The sequence below is a fragment of the Eleutherodactylus coqui genome, chromosome 9, assembly GCF_035609145.1.
Source record: "Eleutherodactylus coqui strain aEleCoq1 chromosome 9, aEleCoq1.hap1, whole genome shotgun sequence".
Lineage (NCBI taxonomy): Eukaryota > Metazoa > Chordata > Amphibia > Anura > Eleutherodactylidae > Eleutherodactylus > Eleutherodactylus coqui.
In genome coordinates this window covers 95,085,651-95,096,541 of record NC_089845.1, presented here as the reverse complement: position 1 = coordinate 95,096,541, position 10,891 = coordinate 95,085,651, and positions in this window count along the sequence as shown.

The window sequence follows — 10,891 nt, the reverse complement described above, 5'->3', positions numbered from 1 at the left end:
ACTTAGCCCCCGTGGTCATGTGATCCCTGACTCTTCCCACACATGGTATCACGTGACATGACATAATCGGAGGCCCTGGTAGCTGTCAGCTCTGCAGGTCTGTGTTTCCCCTGCCGGAGGAGAGTTAACCGGCGCTAGGGGGCAGTGCCGGCTCTGAAAATACCAGCCTGTGATAGGGCCGGTAAAAAAAAACACCGACACCACCCAGACAGAAAAAATACCGGCCATGCCGGTGTTTTTTTGCTGGCCGGGTGGCAACCTTACCTGCAGTCTATCAGGTGGTGCATTATTGACTCCTTTTTTAATGAGTAATGTCTTTGTATTTTTTCTCTCACCTCAGTGATTTTTAAACTACTCAATACTTTTTTTTTGTTTTCTTTTTGTTAGTAAGAAAGTCCTGTACTTTAATTTTAAATTAAGGGTAAATTTTGTCTTCAAAAAGTGAAGTTGATGGGAACGAACATTTAACGGTAAAATCCGGGATTTCAGTTGGTTTATTTTATACAACAATATTTTGTATTTACAGTATTTTGGAATAGAAAACACTGTAAAATATATTAGAAATTAAGTATATAATTGCAACATTATTTTACTATGGTAAAGTGTGATATAGGGGGAAAATATGCCCAATGGTTAAACAAATGTTTTGAGTCTTTTTCTATGCTAAAATTTTCTAATGCAATATTTCATATACTGTAATAAACATGCTGTAACTATATAAAAATACATATTTGGGTGTCCCGACACTGATTTACAGTCACAGTAAAAGTCTAATTATGCCTAATAAGAAAATAATGACTTGTTGAATTTGGCCTTTAGTTACACAGCACGATGAACCAGAACATATTAAATTACCATATTGTGTGGGTATCCACTCTTTTATTTGTCTGTGGTATTTACTGTGGTGCATTTGCAGCTCTGTAATTTATGCTTTACTCTTAATAGTTCAAATACAAGATTCACGCTGAGCTCTCATGTAACTTTCTGACATACTGTAGTCTGGAGCTTCTTATTGTGTTCTGTAAATCTGCCACAAATATTTTTAAAACCCTGTGAAAAATAATTATTTAACATTAATTTTTTTGCCTGCTATGATCTGCCATCTGGACATCTCCAGAAAAGGCCCTTATAATAATGTACATGATGAACTAAATTCCATTGTTAGAAAGTTAAAACATTTTATACAAAACTTTTAGGCCTTGGCCAGCCTTGGAGTTTCCCACCCCCCATATTTTTTTAATAAAGGCTAGAGAGGAACGAGTATACTCGGTAAAGGCAATTGCTCGAGCGAGCATTGCCTTTAGCGAGTACCTGCCAGCTCGAGATGAAAGGTTCGGGTGCCGGCGGCGGGCAGGGAGCTGCGGGGGAGAGCGGAACGGAGGGGAGATCTCTCTCTCCCTCTCCCCCCCCCCCCCCATTCCCTCCTGCTGACAGCCGCTACTCACCGCTCCCCCACGCTGGCACCCGAACCTTTCATCTCGAGCTGGCTTGTACTCGATAAAGGCAATGCTCGCTCGAGCAATTGCCTTTACCGAGTATACTCGCTCATCTCTAATAAAGGCATATCTTCTGCCAATGAAACTGCAGGAGGTAAGAATCACACCTAATTTATTTATTTAAATGTGTGCCCTCTTAAAGAAGGCATGCCATGTCAGCAAAGCCGCCTGTTAAGCTTTGTAGCAATTAATGAGTTTGCTCACCTTTTTGAGTGATCATGGATTTTAGGCAGTGGGAAACAGATCCAACAAGGTGGCGAACACCACTCATATCCAATTTGATCCATTCCCAATGCAGCAACTCTGTTAGTTTGTGCCCATTTTGTGGCTACTTGGGAGCAAAATATATATATATATATACATATATATATATATATATATATATATATATATATATAAATTTGCTATTGCCATTATTGTATTGACCTGAAGAATTATGTTAGTATATTTTTTATACCGGACAGTAAGCACTGTAAAAAATGATTTTTGTTTATGTCTTGCAAAAGTCACATTCACTCCAAAATGGTGCAAATGAAAAGTTTAACTGATTTCGCAAAAATCAATACTAAACCTAGCTGCATTGGCAGAAAAATAAGATATGTTATGGGTCTTGGAATTCAGAGATGCAAATGCAATTATTTTTTAAGCATTTTTATTGTGGAAAAGTAGTATCATGTAAACCAAAAAAACTACACAAATTGTGTATTGCCATAATTATATTGACTCACAGAATAAAAGTAAAATATTACTTATACTGTACGAGGAACTCTATAAAAGAAAAGCTAAAAATACAATAGTGAAACTTCAGGGGTTTTTTTTGACACGCCCTCATGTGTCTGCCCTATTCAAAAGAATGAGGTTCATATTCTTGCAAAATTTGTGCGTTACAAGATGCACAAATCTCACACAAATATGAACTCCATTTTCTCAGCCGTGTGAAAACGGCTTTATAGACTGACCACGTTTTTTACCTGTTTGCTTTTTTGTAATGAAAATTACATGTTGCAAATGTCTGCAGAAATGTGGCAAAATTTTAGTGAAATTTTGCATGTGACCTTTAACCTATGCAATTTCTGCCAAAAACAGGTGAGAATTGAAAAATAAATGTGTGCGTTTGAATTACTATTCTGATGAAGATTTCTAAAGTTAGAATTAAGCCATGTTAGTGGCCATTAGTAAATAAATTCACACTGCCATCTCAGATTTTTTTCATGTTTTTATTTTTTCAGATCCGACATAAAGGTATACTGCTCATATACAGTATAAGTGTGTTGAGAGATTGCAGATTTGTTCCAGAAACTTTTGCAACTAAAAATCTATTTGTAACAAGAAGTCAAGTGCTCAAAGTTGGATAGATTACACACAGCAACTTTATTTTATCGAAAGAAATTAATTATAAGCCATTTTCATATTACCCCTTACAAGTTTGGAGGTCGTGTCCTTATTGATAGCCATAAAATCAAGTGCGAAGCCCGACCCACATAAACCGATCAGCAAATCACAGAGAGGCATACAATATAATGTATTGTATACAAAAAGAACCCGGTTAGATATGTATCATCAGTAGAGATGAGCGAACACCAAAATGTTCGGGTGTTCGTTATTCGTAACGAACTTCCCGTGATGCTCGAGGGTTCGTTTCGAACAACGAACCCCATTGAAGTCAATGGGCGACCAGAACATTTTTGTATTTCGCCGATGCTCGCTAAGGTTTTCATGTGTGAAAATCTGGGCAATTCAGGAAAGTGATGGGAATGACACAGTGACGGATAGGGCAGGCGAGGGGCTACATGTTGGGCTGCATCCTAAGTTCACAGGTCCCACTATTAAGCCACAATAGCGGCAAGAGTGGGCCCCCCCCCCCTCCCAACAACTTTTACTTCTGAAAAGCGCTCATTAGCATGGCATACCTTTGCTAAGCACCACACTACCTCCAACAAAGCACAATCACTGCCTGCATGACACTCCACTGCCACTTCTCCTGAGTTACATGCTGCCCAACCGCACCCCCTCCCCCCCACAGCGCACACCAAACTGTCCCTGCGCAGCCTTCAGCTGCCCTCATGCCACACCACCCTCATGTCTATTTAGAAGTGTGTCTGCCACGACGAGGGACCGCAGGCACACACTGCACAGGGTTGGCACGGCTAGGTAGCGACCCTCTTTAATAGGGGCGGGGCGATAGCCCACAATGCTGTACAGAAGCAATGAGAAATACAATCCTGTGCCACCGCCATCAGGAGCTGCACACGTGGGCATAGCAATGGGGAACCTATGTGCCACACACTATTCATTCTGTCAAGGTGTCTGCATGCCCCAGTCAGACTGGTTATATGCACCTTAACAGTAACCGCGTTGGTGGTAATGTGGTGGTGACTGCGGACCTAGTACCACGGTTGTATTTTGTTGGTTTTCGGAATGTGGCCAGGATTAAGTGGGCCGTGGCGGGGGGATGGTGGGGGGGCTCTCTTGTAGTGTCGGTAAAGGTGAAATTCTTGGACTGCCGCCAGACGAACCAATGCAAAGGCATTTGCCAACAATGTTTTCCCTGTTGGAGGAGGAGGGGGATGTTTTTGAGGCACTACGTGTCCTCTCCACGTGTCCGTGGTTATATGCACCTTAACAGTAACCGCGTTGGTGGTAATGTGGTGGTGACTGCGGACCTAGTACCACGGTTGTATTTTGTTGGTTTTCGGAATGTGGCCAGGATTAAGTGGGCCGTGGCGGGGGGATGGTGGGGGGGCTCTCTTGTAGTGTCGGTAAAGGTGAAATTCTTGGACTGCCGCCAGACGAACCAATGCAAAGGCATTTGCCAACAATGTTTTCCCTGTTGGAGGAGGAGGGGGATGTTTTTGAGGCACTACGTGTCCTCTCCACGTGTCCGTTCCATGTAAGCAATAGTAGCACTCAAGACAGGCCCCAGTAACAATTCTGAAGCAGCAGTATAGCGGGAGCGCAGTCTTCGTTCCATGTAAGCAATAGTAGCACTCAAGACAGGCCCCAGTAACAATTCTGAAGCAGCAGTATAGCGGGAGCGCAGTCTTCGTTCCATGTAAGCAATAGTAGCACTCAAGACAGGCCCCAGTAACAATTCTGAAGCAGCAGTATAGCGGGAGCGCAGTCTTCGTTCCATGTAAGCAATAGTAGCACTCAAGACAGGCCCCAGTAACAATTCTGAAGCAGCAGTATAGCGGGAGCGCAGTCTTCGTTCCATGTAAGCAATAGTAGCACTCAAGACAGGCCCCAGTAACAATTCTGAAGCAGCAGTATAGCGGGAGCGCAGTCTTCGTTCCATGTAAGCAATAGTAGCACTCAAGACAGGCCCCAGTAACAATTCTGAAGCAGCAGTATAGCGGGAGCGCAGTCTTCGTTCCATTTCAGTAGCCTTAGTATAGCCAAGGCACAAGTGACATTTATGTAGCTAAACTGTAGGCCAACCCCACACACCTTTCTGTACCATGAGTGCAGGCGAAGAACATAGAAATTACTATGATTACACTGTAGGTGAGGGCCCCAAAAAATTGGTGTACCAACAGTACTAATGTACCTCAGTAAAAATTGGCCATGCCCAACCAAGATGGCAGGTGAATCGCTTTGGTTAATGTGGCTTAAGTGGTAACTAGGCCTGGAGGCAGCCCAGTGTAACGAAAAATTGGTTCAAGTTAAAGTTCCAACGCTTTTAAGCTAATTGAAACTTATAAAAATTGTTCTGAAAAATTATTTGAGTGAGCCTTGTGGCCCTAAGAAAAATTGCCCGTTCAGCGTGATTACGTGAGGTTTCAGGAGGAGGAGCAGGAGGAGGAGGAGGAGGAATATTAGACACAGATTGATGAAGCACAAATGTCCCCGTTTTGGATGGTGAGAGAGAACGTAGCTTCCATCCGCGGGTGCAGCCTACGTATTGCTTACGTATCGCTGCTGTCCGCTGGTGGAGAACAGAAGTCTGGCGAAATCCAGCCTTTGTTCATCTTGATGAGTGTTAGCCTGTCGGCACTGTCGGTTGACAAGCGGCTACGCTTATCTGTGATGATTCCCCCAGCCGCACTAAACACCCTCTCCGACAAGACGCTAGCCGCAGGACAAGCAAGCACCTCCAGGGCATACAGCGCTAGTTCAGGCCACGTGTCCAGCTTCGACACCCAGTAGTTGTAGGGGGCAGAGGCGTCACCAAGGATGGTCGTGCGATCCGCTACGTACTCCCTCACCATCCTTTTACAGTGCTCCCGCCGACTCAGCCGTGACTGGGGAGCGGTGACACAGTCTTGGTGGGGAGCCATAAAGCTGGCCAGGCCCTTAAAGACTGTTGCACTGCCTGGGATGTACATGCTGCTCGATCTACGCACATCCCCTGCTACCTTGCCCTCGGTACTGCGCCTTCTGCCACTAGCGCTGTCGGCTGGGAATTTTACCATCAGCTTGTCCGCAAGGGTCCTGTGGTATAGCAACACTCTCGAACCCCTTTCCTCTTCGGGAATCAGAGTGGGCAGGTTCTCCTTATACCGTGGATCGAGCAGTGTGTACACCCAGTAATCCGTAGTGGCCAGAATGCGTGCAACGCGAGGGTCACGAGAAAGGCATCCTAACATGAAGTCAGCCATGTGTGCCAGGGTACCTGTACGCAACACATGGCTGTCTTCACTAGGAAGATCACTTTCAGGATCCTCCTCCTCCTCCTCCTCCTCAGGCCATACACGCTGAAAGGATGACAGGCAATCAGCCGGTGTACCGTCAGCAGCGGGCCAAGCTGTCTCTTCCCCCTCCTCCTCATCCTCCTCATGCTCCTCCTCCTCCTCCTGTACGCGCTGAGAAATAGACAGGAGGGTGCCCTGACTATCCAGCGGCATACTGTCTTCCCCCGCCCCCGTTTCCGAGCGCAAAGCAGCTGCCTTTATGGTTTGCAGGGAATTTCTCAAGATGCATAGCAGAGGAATGGTGACGCTAATGATTGTAGCATCGCCGCTCACCACCTGGGTAGACTCCTCAAAATTACCAAGGACATGGCAGATGTCTGCCAACCAGGCCCACTCTTCTGAAAGGAATTGAGGAGGCTGACTCCCACTGCGCCGCCCATGTTGGAGTTGGTATTCGACTATAGCTCTACGCTGTTCATAGAGCCTGGCCAACATGTGGAGCGTAGAGTTCCACCGTGTGGGCACGTCGCACAGCAGTCGGTGCACTGGCAGCTTAAAGTGATGTTGCAGGGTGCGCAGGGTGGCAGCGTCCGTGTGGGACTTGCGGAAATGTGCGCAGAGCCGGCGCGCCTTTACGAGCAGGTCTGACAAGCGTGGGTAGCTTTTCAGAAACCGCTGAACCACCAAATTAAAGACGTGGGCCAGGCATGGCACGTGCGTGAGGCTGCCGAGCTGCAGAGCCGCCACCAGGTTACGGCCGTTGTCACACATGACCATGCCCGGTTGGAGGCTCAGCGGCGCAAGCCAGCGGTCGGTCTGCTGTGTCAGACCCTGCAGCAGTTCGTGGGCCGTGTGCCTCTTATCGCCTAAGCTGAGTAGTTTCAGCACGGCCTGCTGACGCTTGCCCACCGCTGTGCTGCCACACCGCGCGACACCGACTGCTGGCGACATGCTGCTGCTAACACATCTTGATTGTGAGACAGAGGAGGAGGAGGAGGAGGAGGGTGCTTTAGTGGAGGAAGCATACACCTCCGCAGATACCACCACCGAGCTGGGGCCCGCAATTCTGGGGGTGGGTAGGACGTGAGCGGTCCCAGGCTCTGACTCTGTCCCAGCCTCCACTAAATTCACCCAATGTGCCGTCAGGGAGATGTAGTGGCCCTGCCCGCCTGTGCTTGTCCACGTGTCCGTAGTTAAGTGGACCGTGGCAGTAACCGCGTTGGTGAGGGCGCGCACAATGTTGCGGGAGACGTGGTCGTGCAGGGCTGGGACGGCACATCGGGAAAAGTAGTGGCGACTGGGAACTGAGTAGCGCGGGGCCGCCGCCTCCATGATACTTTTGAAGGACTCCGTTTCCACAACCCTATACGGCAGCATCTCAAGGCTGATGAATTTTGCGATGCGGACGGTTAACGTTTGAGCGTGCGGGTGCGTGGCGGCGTACTTGCGCTTGCGCTCGAACACTTGCGCAAGCGACGGCTGAACGGTGCGCTGAACTACACTGCTGGATGGGGCCGAGGACAGCGGAGATGAGGGTGTGGGTGCAGGCCATGAGGCGGTAGTGCCTGTGTCCTGAGAGGGGGGTTGCATCTCAGTGGCAGGTTGGGGCACAGGGGGAGAGGCAGGGGTGCAAACCGGAGGCGGTGAACGGCCTTTGTCCCACCTTGCGGGGTGCTTGGCCATCATATGTCTGCGCATGGTGGTGGTGGTGAGGCTGTTGGTGTTGGCTCCCCGGCTGAGCTTTGCGCGACAAAGGTTGCACACCACTGTTCGTCGGTCGTCAGGCGTCTCTGTGAAAAACTGCCAGACCTTAGAGCACCTCGGCCTCCGCAGGGTGGCATGGCGCGAGGGGGCGCTTTGGGAAACACTTGGTGGATTATTCGGTCTGGCCCTGCCTCTACCCCTGGCCACTGCACTGCCTCTTGCAACCTGCCCTGCTGATGCCCTTGACTCCCCCTCTGAAGACCTGTCCTCCTGAGTAAGCGTTGCACACCAGGTGGGGTCAGTCACCTCATCGTCCTGCTGCTCTTCCTCCGAATCCTCTGTGCGCTGCTCCCTGGGACTTACTGCCCTTACTACTACCTCACTGCAAGACAACTGTGTCTGATCGTCATCGTCCTCCTCACCCACAGAAAGTTGTTGAGACAGTTGGCGAAAGTCCCCAGCCTCTTCCCCCGGACCCCGGGAACTTTCGAATGGTTGGGCATCAGTGACGATAAACTCCTCTGGTGGGAGAGGAACCGCTGCTGCCCAATCTAAGCAGGGGCCCGAGAACAGTTCCTGGGAGTGTTCCCGCTCCTGAGCAGGTGTCATTGTAGTGGAGTGAGGAGGCTGGGAGGAAGGAGGAGCAGCAGACAGAGGATTCGGATTGGCAGCAGTGGACGGCGCAGAACTGCGGGTAGACGATAGGTTGCTCGAAGCACTTTCTGCCATCCAGGACAGGACCTGCTCACACTGCTCATTTTCTAATAACCGTCTCCCGCGTGGACCCATTAATTGGGCGATGAATGTGGGGACGCCAGAAACGTGCCTCTCTCCTAATCGCGCAGCAGACAGCTGCGACACACCTGGATCAGGAGCTTGGCCTGTGCCCACACCCTCACTTGGCCCTCCGCGTCCTCGGCCACGTCCACGTCCACGTCCTCTAGGCTTACCCCTACCCCTCAGCATGCTGTATTACCAGTGATTAGATTTCCCAGGCAGGAAATAAATTGGCGCAAGACTGCAGGCCAAATATAATTTTTGCCCTTTTTGGAAAACGAAAGGCCCCACTGCCTCTAGTGAATGAATTATCTAAGTTTAATAACTGTGCTGTGTCCCTGCTTATGTGTCACAGAACGTGAGGGTAGCAGAGTTATTAACTGTGGCAGAGCAGGTATTTTTTTTCCCAATTAAGGAAAGCAAATGGCGAAGCCAGCAGTAAAGCGTAGCTGGGTGCGTATGATTTAGCAATGTTTTTCACGCAGCTCACACGTCTCCACCGCCCGTAAGGACGGACACAGGCTGGACAAATAGATTTCTTTTCAGTTTTTTCCCACCAACAGGCAGCACTGCGTATATTCAATGAACCTGCGAAGTTTAATAACTGCGCTGTGTCCCTGCTTATGTGTCACAGAACGTGAGGGTAGCAGAGTTATTATAACTCTTGGAGAGCAGGTATTTTTTTTCCCAATTAAGGAAAGCAAATGGCGAACCCAGCAGTAAAGCGTAGCTGGCTGCGTATGATTTAGCAATGTTTTTCACGCAGCTCACACGTCTCCACAGGCGTAAGGACGGACACAGGCTGGACAAATAGATTTCTTTTCAGTTTTTTCCCACCAACAGGCAGCACTGCGTTTATTCAATGAACCTGCGAAGTTTAATAACTGTGCTGTGTCCCTGCTTATGTGTCACAGAACGTGAGGGTAGCAGAGTTATTAACTGTGGCAGAGCAGGTATTTTTTTTCCCAATTAAGGAAAGCAAATGGCGAAGCCAGCAGTAAAGCGTAGCTGGGTGCGTATGATTTAGCAATGTTTTTCACGCAGCTCACACGTCTCCACCGCCCGTAAGGACGGACACAGGCTGGACAAATAGATTTCTTTTCAGTTTTTTCCCACCAACAGGCAGCACTGCGTATATTCAATGAACCTGCGAAGTTTAATAACTGCGCTGTGTCCCTGCTTATGTGTCACAGAACGTGAGGGTAGCAGAGTTATTATAACTCTTGGAGAGCAGGTATTTTTTTTCCCAATTAAGGAAAGCAAATGGCGAACCCAGCAGTAAAGCGTAGCTGGCTGCGTATGATTTAGCAATGTTTTTCACGCAGCTCACACGTCTCCACAGGCGTAAGGACGGACACAGGCTGGACAAATAGATTTCTTTTCAGTTTTTTCCCACCAACAGGCAGCACTGCGTATATTCAATGAACCTGCGAAGTTTAATAACTGCGCTGTGTCCCTGCTTATGTGTCACAGAACGTGAGGGTAGCAGAGTTATTATAACTCTTGGAGAGCAGGTATTTTTTTTCCCAATTAAGGAAAGCAAATGGCGAAGCCAGCAGTAAAGCGTAGCTGGGTGCGTATGATTTAGCAATGTTTTTCACGCAGCTCACACGTCTCCACCGCCCGTAAGGACGGACACAGGCTGGACAAATAGATTTCTTTTCAGTTTTTTCCCACCAACAGGCAGCACTGCGTATATTCTATGAATAATAACTGTGTTGTGGCCCTGCCTATACAATTCTTTCCCTGCAGTATCAATGGAGGGTGGAATGCTCTGCAGAGGCGATTTTGAGAAGCCCAAAAAAAATGCAGCACAGCCAACAGCAGCCTGGACAGTACTGCACACGGATAAATATGGCCCTAGAAAGGACCGTTGAGGTTCTTGAAGGCTACACTCACTCCTAACACTCTCCCTGCCTATGCAGCACTTCTGTCCCTAATGCCAGGTGCAACGGTCTGCAGAGGCGATTTTGAGAAAAAAAAAATCCCACTGCTAACAGCAGCCAACACACAGCTATCAGTGGCCCTAATAAGGACCTTTGGGGGGTCTTGAAGCCTACACTAACTACCAATTCTTTCCCTACAGCAGCTCCGGTATAAACAGCACTGTCCCTCATCTAACTCACACCGCATCTGAGGCGAGCCGTGGGAGGGGCCGACTTTTATATTAGGCGAACACCTGATCTCGCCAGCCACTCACAGCAGGGGGGTGGTATAGGGCTTAAACGTTGCAGGGGGAAGTTGTAATGCCTTCCCTGTCTTTCAATTGGCCAGAAAAGCGCG